Genomic DNA, 13043 nt, shown 5'->3' on the forward strand with positions numbered 1-13043 from the left:
GGGGGGATAGAGAAGATAAACAAACAGTCGCTTCTCCTGTGTGCCCTGACTGGATATTGAACCCGAGACATCTACACACTGGGCCAACACTTGGCCACTGAGCAAACTGGCCAGGGCCTAATTTAAACTTTTTTGATAAACCTGTTTACAATTAAAATACCAAGCTCTATTTTGTCATGGTAATGTTTATTGCTTGCCATAGCCAGGTTTTTAAAAGAAACATTAATTACTGAATGTGCTCAGATTCCTTTTTAATTGTGCATGTGTATGTACTTCCACATATACACAGGTCCATGAGAGGGGTTGTAACATGTGTTAGCCTTATTAAACAACCCACTACTGACATTTTTATCTGAAGTGATTTCCTAAAGGTTTTGCTTAACTGTCTAGGGTAAGTCAATCTAATGCTGTTCCATGTGTACAGGAAACCAACAGACTTGCTGTTTCTTTTAAGTTACAAAAGTTCATTTCCTCTGTACCAGCTAGGCAGAGAACAGTCTATTATTGGTGACTAAGAATTTATCATGCCCAGTAAAATTAGAGCTGCAGTTGCAAGTACATTCACTGCCATGGAATAGAGAACAAATTCAGGAGCTACTCTTAAGCTTTACTGCTTTTAAGCAGACCTACTTAAGATAGGAAAGTAAAGCCAAGATTTTTACTCGTTTTTCTCTGAATGCCTAACTATATATTAATATATATCTGAATAGTTAACTGCCACAATGATATGCGTTATTTTTCTAAAGAGTATTAATTCTATTGCTGTCTTTCACCCCAACCAGTAGTTTTCCCCAAATCTTCAAAGCCCAGATCACCCCGACATAAGAATAAATGAAATCTCTTAGCAACACTTTTCTTGTCCACAGTGTAGGTATGAAAAATTTTTTCTGAGTGGAGGATTAAATTTCTTCCTCCTTCCCAAGCTTGATAAGTGCTGCTTCTGGCCTTTTCTTATTGTTTTTCTTTTAAGGATTAAAATCACTCTACTTGATTTACAGCGAATCTTTGTTTTTCCCTTTCATTTAACTAGGTTACTTCTAGATCATACATACACAAACATGTACAAACCCTACAAAAGATAGCAAAGACAAAACTTTCCTTACCATTCCCTCTCAAGGGTTGTAAAAGGAGAACAGAGTTCATGAGAAAGCTTTCATAACATTGAAGATTTAAAAAAACCAATTGAAACACAACTGAAAATCCACAAGAGGGAGATGCTTGCTAAACTCAGAAAGATAACTCCCACGAGGGACTAGAGGGAGAGAGCCCTAAGAGGAGCCAATGGGTCGGCCTGGGACTCAGGGCGGGAGGAAGCAGTTGTATACTGTATAGTGGCCAAGGACTGGGGGGAGGACGGGGAGAGGAGTACAGCTGAAGGGAAAAGCAGGATGGGCTTTGTGACTCTGGCTGTGAAACGTGTGCTACGTCCAAGACCAGAAGCAGAAGGCAGAAAGTTATTATTACCAAAGAAGAGCACACGCTTCGAGCTACCTCCTGATAGTCCCAGAAGAATTGGGGGTGTTGTCTTTGAGGCACTTCCGCTTAGCAACCCCACGCGGTTGCTAAGGAGGGGCTGTAGAGGGATGACCCGGAAGTGGTGGTGTCCGTTTCTCGCGGCCTGCTTTAAGCTTGTCCTATCCAGAGCTCCCCGGTGCTGTGCGACAAGCCGAGGGTGGGGCCAGTGCTAGTAGTTCCGGTTCGGCTCCTGCCTCCCCCCCTCCGCTCCTCGCCTTCCCCCTCCCCTCCCACACCTCTCCTCCCTCAGGTTCCTGGTAAAGAGAGCAGCCACCACTGCGGGTGGGTAAGAGAAGCGCTCGGAGCTTCTGAAAGAGGACCGCGCCCGCCCCTTCTCAGCCACCGAGCACCGCCAGATTAGGTACTCGTTCCGGCTTCGACGGGATCCAGGAGGTTGGAGCTTGAGGGTGTGTGTGTGTGTGTGTGTGTGTGTCTGTGGGGTCCTGTAAGGGGGCCCTTCTCCGGGTCGGGGAAGGGGTCGCGGAGATCCTGGGTGGGGCGCAGGACGGCGAGTGTTTCTGGGGAGGTTTGCGGGGGTGGAGAGAGGGGACCCGTGGACTCCGCCGGCACAGAGTTTCGGGTGTCGAAGGGAAGGTTGCAGACGAGGCGCCCCCTTGGATGCAAAAGACTTCAGCGGGTGTGGATGGGGAGTTTTCCACCTGGAGGGCTCGCTGTGAAATGGGAGCATCCTCCGGGGCCAATAGGAGAGCACGGACCTCGGCAGAGTGGTTGGAGGCAAAGCTTCCATTGCCTGCTTACCTTGTCGCTTCTGCTGGGACATAGCCGGGTTTCGAGGTTTGTGGGGGTTGTGAGTCTGCTGGGCACTGTGGGGAGCCGCCCTTGGCAGAGCTAGGGCAGAAGAGTGGGCAAGGAAACCTCCCTTCACCCAACTTCCGTGCGCTTCCCCCACTTCTTCCTTTACTGGTCTTGCCCAGCGTGGTACGCGAGAGGTACCCCCCAAGTGGGCATGCATCACAGCGTGAGAGGATGATGGAACCGGGTTTGTTGCCTCTGAAGGATACTTCAGATGTTTGGAAAGTGGAAGAGTAGCATGTTCAACAACACCTCCCAGTTTTATATTAAATCATATTATCTTAGGAAATGCAGTTCTGAAAAGCAACAAACTATAGGCTAGTTTGGCATAGCCTTGTCTGGTAGATTTGCGTGTTTATTAAAAAAGTAGCCTAGGAGAACTGTATAGATATAGTGGTCTAGGGGAGACATGTCGAGGCAAGCCTTTTCCAACCTCTTTTTTACCTGCCAGTAAGCCTGCCCTAATTTAAATGAAACAGAAAGATGCTCTCCATTTTTATTTCAATCAGTGACTGAATTGTAAGTACTGTGGGGTGATGTCTTAGAATAGATATTTTCAGAGAGACAGGATTATCTGCTTTTCAGCCTGTCTCTTAATCTTTTAAGGAGATAATTGTGGCCAGGGGAAGTTTTGGCTTTGAGGTAGGTAAATCGGGGATTGAACCCAGACTGCCACTGACTAGTTGGTGACCTTGAGCAAGTCATGGAACTTACCAAAGATTAATTTTCTTCATAAGTAAAATGAGTTAAAATTCTCACCAGTATTGAAAAGTGGGTAATATGTTTAAATAACAGCCCACTTGAGATGGAATCACCTTCTAATTGAAAGATGAATTACCATTAATCTTACACAGCCAAGATAGCCCAGTTTTGTGGAATGAGGTTTGCATTAGGAAGGTAATTGGATAATATTCCAAAACATGTGTACTACAGGACTTTCAGTGATTTATAGAAATTGATCATAAGTGGTTTGAAATTAAGTTATCACTAGTTTCTTAAAACTCTTAAAATTAAAGCAGAATATGTGCATTTATTCAAAAGACTAATGTTTCAAATGTTTTCTCAGATTTGTGATCTGTATAGTAGGATCGATAAGAAAACATTTAAAAAGTAATTTATGTAAATTTTAATTAATGTCCCATGTCTCTGAAGAGAATTGAAATTGGGGCATAAAATAGAAAGTAGTTATAATTTAAGATTAAAATCAACATCAGTGGCATGATTTATCTTAATTAGATTTAAACTATTAGTAAAACTTACAGAATTTTTATGTACAATCTGTAAAATAAATGACTATGGAATGAATTTCTCCTTTTAAATCATTCATGATGGGAGAATAGAATAAATCTCAGGAACATAAAGTCTTTATAATTTGGTTTTTTTTTATAGTTTAAAAATGATAGTTATGTGTAACATTATGTCAGATTTTCAACTAATATAGTTTGCTTTCTGATGAAACTTGTAGTTGGTACTTTTTAATTTTTAAATGTGCTTTATATTCAAAGGATAAGAACCAAACATCTTGCTTTAATAATAGTTTCTTGTGTATAAAAAGTAGGAACTAAATTTGTAACAAAAATATCAGTTTTTAGAGAGGTTTATAGATCTGAACTCATTTAGAGAAACAATTTCAAATATATTTTTCTCCGTGTCTCTACAGGATAGAAATTTTAAAAATATTAAAATTCTGGCCCTAGCTGGATATCTCAGTTGTATAGATTGTCCAGAAGCACAGCAGTTACTGGTTGGATCCTCAGTCAGGGCACATACAGGAACAGATCAATGTTCCTGTCTCTCGCTCACTCTCTCCCTTCCTCTTTCTCTAAAATCAATCAATAATAAAAACCCCATAAAACCTCTGATAAAAGTCTCTAACTGTAGCATGCTTCTTGAGATAGAAATAATATTTTAAGTTTTATCCGTCATTGTAGCTATATACTAAATAATATTGGTCAAATTGATACATGGATGGATATACAGGTATTTAAAATGATTAATGAAGTATCTGTACTTTTTTAAGTTGAAATTATGCTTTGGAAGTTGTAGCTTTTTGTAGGGTTATTCACCTTTCTAAATGGCTTTTTAAAAAGGTGTGAAGTCTTTAGTGTATCTTTAAGCTTTTTTTTTTTTTTTTTTTTTTTTTACAGAGACAGAGTAAGAGAGACCGATAGATAGGGACAGACAGGAACGGAGAGAGATGAGAAGCATCAATCATCAGTTTTTCGTTGCAACACCTTAGTTGTTAATTGATTGCTTTCTCATATGTGCCTTGACTGTGGGCCCTCAGCAGACCGAGTAACCCCTTGCTCGAGCCAGCGACCTTGGATCCAAGCTGGTGAGCTTTTGCTCAAACCAGATGTGCCCGCGCTTAAGCTGGCAACCTCGGGGTCTTGAACCTGGGTCTTCCGCATCCCATTCCGACGCTCTATCCACTGCGCCACCGCCTGGTCAGGCTAAGCTTTTTTTTTTTATTTTTAAATGAATGTAAGAGTCTTTTATTAATTAATTAATTTATTTATTTATTTACAGAGACAGAGAGTGAGTCAGAGAGAGGGGTAGACAGGGACAGACAGACAGAAATGGAGAGAGATGAGAAGCATCAGTCATTAGTTTTTAATTGCCCGTTGCAACACCTTAGTTGTTCATTGATTGCTTTCTCATATGTGCCTTGACCGCGGGTCTTCAGCAGACCGAGTAACCCCTTACTTGAGCCAGCGACCTTGGGTTCAAGCTGGTGGGCTCTTGCTCAAACCAGATGAGCCTGTGCTCAAGCTCATCGCGACCTCGGGGTCTCTAACCTGGGTCCTCTGCCTCCCAGTCCGACACTGTATCCACTGCGCCACCGCCTGGTCAGGCATTTTTTTTTTTAAGAGAGAGAGAAAGAGGGACAGACAGGAAGGAAGGGTGAGAGATGAGAAGCATCAATTCATAGTTGTAGCACCTTAGTTGTTCATTGATTGTTTTCTCATATATGCCTTGACCCAGGGGGCTCCATCTGAGCCAGTGACCCCTTGTTCAAGCCAGTGACCTTGGGGCTCAAGTTGGCAACCATGGGGTCATATCTATTATCCCAGGCTCAAATCAGCACCCCTGCGTTAAAGCTGGTGAGCCTGTGCTCAAGCCAGATGAGCCCACACTCAAGCGAACAACCTTGGGGTTTCACACCTGGGTCCTCTGCCTCCCAGACTGACACTCTATCCACTGCGCCACTGCCTGGTCAGGCTCTTTAAGCTTTTAGCTGTGTTTTCATGGATCATTTTTTTCAACACCTTCAAATCTAAAATTTGAGGGCGTATTATCTTGCTTTGGTGGTAAAGCTATCAGAAACTCCCATTTTTCCACTGTCTTCTCATAAAACTTTAATAAACCATGTGTTTTGGTATAGGATACTAGCTGTTAGAGTAACAATAGAGATTGTTAGAGATGACACTTTTCTTAGTGACCTTTTCCACTCAGTGTATGTGACTGTTCTAAAGATCTTTGCAGTTGGCAGTTATGGAATTTGCTTGTCAGGAAATCTAAAAATGACTAAACCTTCCTTTAATATCCATCTCTTGGATGAACTCAGAAAGTTTAAGGAGAGATTGGGAAGGTTTATATACCATTTACTAGAATCAAATAAGGAACAAAGAACAGTTAATTTTACTGGTGCTCCTAAATCAGGAGTGAAAGTTACTGTGGAAATGTTTTTAAAATGCCTGGCAGTGCTTTACTTTACTCCAACCAAATAAGTATTCTTCCAAAGCTTATTTCTTTTTTAATTTTTTTTAATTTTTATTTTTTTATTTTACAGAGATAGAGGAATAGATAGGGACAGACAGGAACGGAGAGAGATGAGAAGCATCAATCATCAGTTTTTTGTTGCGACACCTTAGTTGTTCATCAATTGCCCTCTCATATGTGCCTTGACTGTGGGGCTACAGCAGACCGAGTAACCCCCTTGCTCGAGCCAGCGACTTTAGATCAAAGCTGGTGAGCTTTTGCTCAAACCAGATGAGTCTGCGCTCAAGTTGGCGACCTCGGGGTCTCGAACCTGGGTCTTCTGCATCCCAATCCGACGCTCTGTCCACTGCGCCACCGCCCGGTTAGGCCCAAAGCTTATTTCAATTTAAAGCAATTTTAAAAAAGTAATTTTCTGTAATATGGGGAAATAATCATTGTATACAGAAAAAAAGGCTTATATCATAGATATTTAAAAATTTTTTTATTTATTTACTTTTTTTTTTCTTTTGCATTTTTCTGAAGCTGGAAACGGGGAGGCCGCCAGACAGACTCCCGCATGCGCCTGACCAGGATACACCCGGCATGCCCACCAGGGGGCGATGCTCTGCCCCTCTGAGGCGTTGCTCTGTTGTATCCAGAGCCATCCTAGTGCCTGAGGCAGAGGCCACAGAGCCATCCTCATCGCCTGGGCCAACTTTGCTCCAGTGGAGCCTCGGCTGTGGGAGGGGAAGAGAGAGACAGAGAGGAAGGAGAGGGGGAGGGGTGGAGAAGCAGATGGGCGCTTCTCCTGTGTGCCCTGGCCGGGAATCGAACCCTAGACTCCTACATGCCAGGCCAACACTCTACCACTGAGCCAACTGGCCAGAGCCTTATTTAATTTTAAGGAGAGAGGAAGGGAGATAGAGATAGAAACACATTGATTTGTTGTTCCATGTATTTATGCATTCTTGGTTGACTTTTGAATGTGCCCTGACTGAGGATCGAATCCGCAACCTTGGTGTGTCAAGACGATTCTTTAACCAATTGAACTACCCAGTCAGAGCCATGGACAGATTTAAATATCACCAATCTTGACAGAAAGTCTTTCAATGACTTTAGGTAAGTGGAAGTAGAGTGTCATGAAAGAATTTTACAATTTGTGGAACAATATTTTTTTTAAATTTTTTTTATTTTATTTTATTTATTCATTTTTAGAGAGGACAGAGAGAGGGAGAGAGACAGAGAGAGAGAGAAGGGGGGAGGAGCTGGAAGCATCAACTCCCATATGTGCCTTGACCAGGCAAGCCCAGGGTTTCGAACCGGTGACCTCAGCATTTCCAGGTCGACGCTTTATCCACTGTACCACTACAGGTCAGGCGAACAATATTTTTTTAAACATCTAATTTCTCTCTCTGCTCATTTCTGTCACATATAAAAACTTTGAGAAGTTGAGGGAAAAAAATAAGGAATTTATTTCAGAATCACCATTTTCAATTTGGGAGATTACTTATTTGGAGAGCTAAATTGGATTTTGACATTATTAGGATTGTATTCAGGTTGGATGTGGGGAAAAATATTAGGCACCATCTGTTTCAGATTTCTTAGTCTCTCACCCCTTCATGTTTTGTGGCTTTGAATTTATCAGATTATTTTTCAAAAATAAAAATCCTCAGATTTAGGTTATATAATTTCAGCTATGTCAGTAAACGTAACTAAAAATACTTGTATTTTTAGACTGAGTTACACAGAAACATCACACACATTGGTTAAAAGCAATTGTTTTCTCAGATATAAACCATTAGGTAGCTTAATGTACCTTTGTCCTTCGTCATCATTCACTTAGTAAACCATTCTTTTTTTTAATGAAATTTTTTAAAAGACTTTATTCATTAGAGAGAGAGAGAAAAAAAAAAGGGCAGAAGAGCAGGAAGCATCAACTTTCATATGTACCTTGACTGAGCAAACCCAGGGTTTGGAACCAGCAACCTCAGCATTCCAGGTCAACGCTTTATCCACTGTGCCACCACAGGTTAGGCCTTTTTTTTTAATAGAAATTTTGAGTTTATGTAGCGAAACTGAAGACATAATGTCAGGGAGCAAGATTTCAAATGCTCCTTAATAAACCATTATTTTTTCTTCTTTAATTTTATTTAGAATATTAAATTTAACAGGGTGATATTGATCAATAAGAGTACAGCCTGACCAAGTGGTGGTGCAGTGGATAGAGCGTTGAAATGGGAAACGGAGGATCCAGGTTCAAACCCCAAGGTCACCGGCTTGAATGTAATAGGTTCATCTGGCTTGAGCACGGGCTCATTACCTTAAGAGAGTGTCCCCGCTTGAACCCAAAGGTCACTGATTTGAAGCCCAAAATCTCTGGCTTGAGCTCAAGGTTGCTGGCTTAAGCAAGGGGTCACTTCCTCTGCTGTAGCCCCCCTAGTCAAGGCACATGAGAAAGCAATCAATGAACAACTAAGGAGCCACAATGAAGAATTGATGCTTCTCATCTCTCTCCCTTCCTGCCTGTCTGTCCCTATCTGTTCCTCTCTCTGATTCTCTGTATTTTTCTGTCAGGAAAAAAAAAAGAGTACATAGGTTTTTTTTTTTTTTTTTAATATTTATTTATTTATTTCAGAGAAAGCGGGAGAATCAGAGAGAGGAATAGATAGGGACAGACAGACAGATAGGAACGGAGAGAGATGAGAAGCATCAATCATCAGTTTTTCATTGCAACACCTTAGTTGTTCATTAATTGCTTTCTCATATGTGCCTTGACCACGGGCCCTCAGCAGACTAAGTAACCCCTTGCTGGAGTCAGCGACCTTGGATCCAAGCTGGTGAGCTTTTTGCCCACACCAGATGAGCCCGCGCTCAAGCCGGCGACCTCGGGGTCTCGAACCTGGGTCCTTCCGCATCCCAGTCCAACACTCTATCCACTGCGCCACCGCCTGGTCAGGCAAGAGTACATAGGTTTTAGGTAAACATTTTTTATAGCATTTGAACTGTTGATTATGTTGTGTACCCATCACCCAGAGTCAAATCATTTTCCATCATCATATATTTGTCCTTCTTTACTCCCTCCCACCAATAAATCATTCTTATCATTACTGTTTCACTATAGTTCACTCCTGGTGGAAGTTGTTAAGAAAATAGATTGTGGAGATGTAGAATCAAATTTTTTTCCCCTTTGATGTCACAACCAGAAGAGAAGCTGCTGGAGATTTTTTGTTTAGTGATAAGTTCACCTAAATTTAGTGTTTCGGTAGTGAGTTTTACTTGACCTCATGCCAGTTAATGTAGTTTTCAGCTAAATTGTACTACTGTACGGTTCATAGGGCACATACTTGTCACTTTTCAGTTTGTATCTTAATAAATCCTGATGCCAGGCTTTTGGGTTTACTGAGCTGGAAAATACCATAACTTGTTCAGGTTACAGTAGTTGACATGTGACATGGACCAGAAAGACCCAGGCATCTTTGAGAAACTGTAAGTAGAACTGGTGTGATATCCCAGAAATGGAATGAAGAGAGAGCCATCTGGATAGAAGGGAGCCATACTTTGTTTTCAGCAGGAGAGTTCTGGTGATGTAGGTAAACAGATGGACTGCCCCTACACTACTGTAGTCTGTTAGTTACCAGCAGTGCTGAGTGTGTAGTGTAGTTATGATAGGGCCTGGGGTATCAGGGATGGGAATTGTTCTTCATTAACAGCTTACGCATCACAATGGAGGCATTAATATACCAGGGAAAGGGGTATTCTCTTGTTTTTTCCTTTACCAGAGAAACTGAGTGAACAGGTAGCCATTTCCCTGGCCATTAAAAAAAACTTGGTGCTACACCTTTGAGTGCTGGATAAGCCTGTCACAGTGCTACAGTTTGATGTGTCCATCAAAATGCCACATAATTTCTAGGGATCACCAGCATTGGGCCCACTTTGCTTTCTGTAGCTTATGCATTCTGACTCTTCAAACTACAAAAAGAGGTGTAGAGTACTTGAGCCTGTATAAGAAAATATACATTACAGCCCCCTTGAATTTATAAATACACTTATTTATTGGCATTAATGAATGATGTGAAAATGTTTTAAATTTTTGGGGGTGTGTGCACACATATGCTTAAGTGTCCATGATAATTACCAGATCTCATTTTAGTTCTTCAGGCTAAATTGCTAACCATAATGGATCCAGCAGCCTCCCAGATGGATATCTCTCCCATTTCCTAGCTGTCACTCTCTGATCTACCGTATTTCCCCGTGTATAAGACGCTTCCATGTATAAGATGCACCTTACATTTTGGGGCTTGAAATTTGAAAAAAGAAATATTACATAAAGTTATTGAACTCAAGTTTTATTTATCATACAACCCCTCATCATTGTCAGAACTCCCATCCATTAGTGTATCCTCATCTGTGTCTGATGACGAATCACTGTCTTCAATAGTGAGCACAAAAACAAGCATGCAAAAACGGGAAATGCAAGTAAAAAAATCTGCAACCACTGTATTAGATGCACCCAGTTTTTAGACCGCAAATTTTCCCCCCAAAATGTGCGTTTTATACATGGGGAAATACTGTAGGTGCTAGAGAGCCGGGGTGTGAGCAGTGTGACCAATGCCAGGAAAAAGGCAAGGAGAGCCTGACCAGGCGGTGGCACAGTGGATAGAGTGTCGGACTGGATGCAGAAGACCCAGGTTTGAGACCCCGAGGTCGCCAGCTTGAGCATGGGCTCATCTGGTTTGAGCAAAAGCTTACCAGCTTGAGCCCAAGGTTGCTGGCTCAAGGAAGGGGTTACTTGGTCTGCTGAAGGCCTGCGGTCAAGACACACATGAGAAAGCAATCAATGAACAACTAAGGTGTTGCAACGCGCAACGAAAAACTAATGATTGATGCTTCTCATCTCTCTCTGTTCCTGTCTGTCCTTGTCTATCCCTCTCTGACTCTCTGTCTCTGTAAAAAAGAAACAAGAAAAAAAGGAGATTAAAGTTAAATTTTTATTTAAATTTAACTTTGATTTTATTTAATTTCTTAATAGAATTTCTGTAAAGTAGCAATAGTGCATCTACTTTTAAGAATTGTGAATTCCCAATTTTTAAAAGATTGACTTATTTTGAACAGTTTTAGATTTACAGAATAATTGAGCAGCTAGAATTTCATGTCTCTCATATTCACATAATCCCCCAAACTCATTTCCCCATTAGTAAAAACTTATATTAGTGTAGTATATTACAATTAATAAACCAATATTGCCTATATTGTATGTCATTAACTATGATCCATAGTTTTCATTAAGGTTCACTCTGTGTTGTATAGTTCTGTGGGGTTTTTTTTTGTTTTGTTTTGTTTGTTTTTTTGTATTTTTCTGAAGTTGGAAGTGGGGAGGCAGTCAGACTCCCGCATGTGCCTGACCGGGATCCACCCAGCATGCCCACCAGGGGGCGATGCTCTGCCCATCTGGGGCATTGCTCTGTTGCAACCAGAGCCATTCTAGCGCCTGAGGCAGAGGCCATAGAGCCATCCTCAGCGCCTGGGCCAACTTTGCTCCAATGAAGCCTTGGCTGCGGGAGGGTAAGAGAGAGACGGAGAGGGGGAGAGGTGGAGAAGCAGATGGGCGCTTCTCCTATGTGCCCTGGCCGGGAATCAAACCCGGGACTCCTGCACGCCAGGCCGACACTCCACCACTGAGCCAACCGGCCGGGGCCTAGTTCTGTGGGTTTTAACAAATGCATAATTACAATTATCATTACAGTTTCATACAGAATAGATTTACCACCCTAAAAATTTTGTTTTAACTATTCAGTCCTCTTCTTTCTCCCCCAGAACCTCTGGAAACCTTTTTACTGTCTCTGTATAGTTTTGTCTTTTCCAAAATTTCATGTAGTTGGAGTCACATAGTATGTAGCCTTTTTATTTTTTTTATTTTATTTTATTTTTTTTGTATTTCTGAAGCTGGAAACAGGGAGAGACAGTCAGACAGACTCCCGCATGCGCCCGACTGGGATCCACCCGGCACGCCCACCATGGGGCGACGCTCTGCCCACCAGGGGGCGATGCTCTGCCCATCCTGGGCATCGCCATGTTGCAACCAGAGCCACTCTAGCGCCTGGGGCGGAGGCCACAGAGCCATCCCCAGCGCCCGGGCCATCTTTGCTCCAATGGAGCCTTGGCTGCGGGAGGGGAAGAGAGAGACAGAGAGGAAGGCGCGGCGGAGGGGTGGAGAAGCAAATGGGCGCTTCTCCTGTGTGCCCGGGTCCTCCGCACGCTAGGCCGACGCTCTATCGCTGAGCCAACCGGCCAGGGCCTTAGTATATAGCCTTTTTAGACTGGTTTCTTTCACTTGGCAATATGCATTTAAGTTTTCTCTATGTGTTTTTTGTGGCTTGATAGCTCTTTTCCTTTTATTGCTCAGTAATTTTCCATTATATGGATATGCCACCATTGTTTATCCCTTTACCTATTGAAGGACATCTTGGCTACTTCCATTTTTTGGAAATTATGAATAAAGCTGCTATAAACGGGCATTTGCAAGGTTATGTGTAGATATAGGCTTTTAACATTTTTGGTAAATATCTAGGAACATGATTGCAGGATGTTATAATAAGACATTAATTTTAGAAACTGCCAAACTGTCTTCCAAAGTTTGGCAGTTTATACCATTTTGCATTCCCATCAGCAATGAATAAGCATTTGTGTTGCTCCACAGCATGGCCAGTATTTGGTATTACCAGTTTTTTTTTGTATTTTAGCCATTCTGATAGGTGGTTTAATTTGCAATACCATAATTACTTAACAGTGTTGAGCACCTTTTCATATTCTTTTTTTTTTTCCCCCTGAAGTTGGGAACGGGGAGGCAGCCAGACAGACTCCCGCATGCGCCCGACTGGGATCCACCCGGCATGCCCACCAGGGGGCGATGCTCTGCCAGGACCAGAGCCACTTTATCGCCTGAGGCAGAGGCCACAGAGCCATCCTCAGCGCCCGGGCAAACTTTGCTCCATTGGAGCCTTGGCTGCGCGAGG

General features: G+C 42.3%; 1 protein-coding gene across 6 annotated transcripts in view; it reads left to right on the top strand.

Annotated features, from left to right (window-relative positions):
- The first annotated feature begins 1730 nt into the window (after window positions 1-1730).
- CSNK1G1 (casein kinase 1 gamma 1) overlaps window positions 1731-13043 on the top strand; it is a 226036-nt gene continuing 214723 nt past the window's right edge. For 3 of the 6 annotated variants that reach the window (XM_066273995.1, XM_066274000.1, XM_066274001.1), the window contains exon 1: window positions 1731-1876. The gene's annotated coding sequence lies outside the window, so the exon portion shown is untranslated. Of the gene's footprint in view, window positions 1923-7245; window positions 7402-13043 lie in introns of all 6 variants that reach the window. The other 3 variants (XM_066273998.1, XM_066273996.1, XM_066273997.1) reach the window with 3 other exon arrangements.

Source organism: Saccopteryx bilineata, chromosome 4, assembly GCF_036850765.1.
Source record: "Saccopteryx bilineata isolate mSacBil1 chromosome 4, mSacBil1_pri_phased_curated, whole genome shotgun sequence".
NCBI classification, from domain to species: domain Eukaryota; kingdom Metazoa; phylum Chordata; class Mammalia; order Chiroptera; family Emballonuridae; genus Saccopteryx; species Saccopteryx bilineata.